This window comes from Saccopteryx bilineata, chromosome 12, assembly GCF_036850765.1.
Source record: "Saccopteryx bilineata isolate mSacBil1 chromosome 12, mSacBil1_pri_phased_curated, whole genome shotgun sequence".
Taxonomy (NCBI): Eukaryota; Metazoa; Chordata; class Mammalia; order Chiroptera; family Emballonuridae; genus Saccopteryx; species Saccopteryx bilineata.
In genome coordinates this window covers 18,661,412-18,663,033 of record NC_089501.1, presented here as the reverse complement: position 1 = coordinate 18,663,033, position 1,622 = coordinate 18,661,412, and the positions used below count along the sequence as shown (strand labels likewise).

Here is a 1,622-nt window from a genome sequence, read left to right as displayed (position 1 = left end):
ACACAAGTCTGATGTAGGACAATTAACCCTGTACAAACATTTACAATTTTGTTTAAAGTCATTGACTAGTGTGGAAAAAAGAAACACTATAATGATAGGAAGCCTACATGTTCAGTTCAAAATGTGATATGTTTTTTCCCTTAAATAACATGTACTTAATTGTCCTCAGGCAGCCATTTGGTTTTCAATAACCATATTTAAGGATACATTCATAAGACTGATTAGATAGTCTAGGTAAAATGGTTATAGAAATGGAGGCAGTGTCATCTCAGAAAGCTCATCTACATATCAAAACCTATTTTGATATATGGAAGTTTATAAAGAGGCTGAATTCTTCAAGCAAATCATGCATTCTGCACGTCAAGAACTCTTTTCTTGGCAAGAGCAAGCTGAAGCTTAATTATGAAGGTAAAGTTGCTAATGCTAAACTTTTCTTCTAAACTTAAATATAGACAGCTGAAGGAACTAACACTCAGAAAGACAGCATGGTTTTTCACATTTTTACTATTTTAAGATTAGAACCCTATAAACTCATTCATCAACTTTCTTACCTTTCTGTATTATTTTTGGCACTCAATTAAGACTGCTGATGTCTATTGCACTTTGTACTTTCACATTCTCAAATAAGAATTTAAGATTATAAAATGTGCATAAAAATTGTATAAAATTATTTTGTCATTTAACGTATTTGGGGAGATTTTCATAGCATAATTAATGTGAGGATAAATATTATGAATCTACCTTCCTTTTAAAGTCAAATGACAGAATCTCCCAACTCTCTGCATTGTTTTAAAGTTTAATGAGATCATTTGTTGGGCCACCAATATTGGCAATCAGAAAATTTTAAATATTGGAGAAGGGACTATGGAGAAAAACAAGAAAATTTCAGATGTCTCTTTATCTTACAAAAAATTGGCGCCCTGGCCGGTTGGCTCAGCGGTAGAGCGTCCGCCTAGCGTGCGGAGGACCCGGGTTCGATTCCCGGCCAGGGCACACAGGAGAAGCGCCCATTTGCTTCTCTACCCCTCAGCCGCGCTTTCCTCTCTGTCTCTCTCTCTCGTCCCCTCCCGCAGCCAAGGCTCCATTGGAGCAAAGATGGCCCGGGCGCTGGGGATGGCTCTGTGGCCTCTGCCCCAGGCGCTAGAGTGGCTCTGGTCGCAACATGGCGACGCCCAGGATGGGCAGAGCATCGCCCCCTGGTGGGCAGAGCTTCGCCCCTGGTGGGCGTGCCGGGTGGATCCCGGTCGGGCGCATGCGGGAGTCTGTCTGACTGTCTCTCCCTGTTTCCAGCTTCAGAAAAATGAAAAAAAAAAAAAAAAAAAAAGAAAAAAAAATTGGCAACCTGTTATAATCATCACCCCTTATGTACCAGAAAATTATATGGTATAAACTAGTCCTGTCAGTAGAGGAGGTCACGGTGACATTTGCTGGACACTAGTTCATATTCTTTTGAGTCAGTAAAGACTGAAATAATGTCCCATGTTGACTTAGTTATTTTGAAATATAATAAAAATTATCATTGAGGTAAAACAATTCTATTAACTGGATGATCACAGAATATATCCATTATATTTTTCAGGACAGACAATTTTTACTGTGGAGCGAATAGGTAAAAATTATAA

The 1,622-nt window shown here is 39.0% G+C and overlaps 1 non-coding gene across 1 annotated transcript; it reads left to right on the top strand.

Annotated features, from left to right (window-relative positions):
- The first annotated feature begins 917 nt into the window (after nucleotides 1–917).
- On the top strand, nucleotides 918–993 carry TRNAA-AGC (transfer RNA alanine (anticodon AGC)). The gene has a single exon. It is a non-coding gene; the product is annotated as a tRNA-Ala (tRNA).
- Nucleotides 994–1,622: the final 629 nt, after the last annotated feature.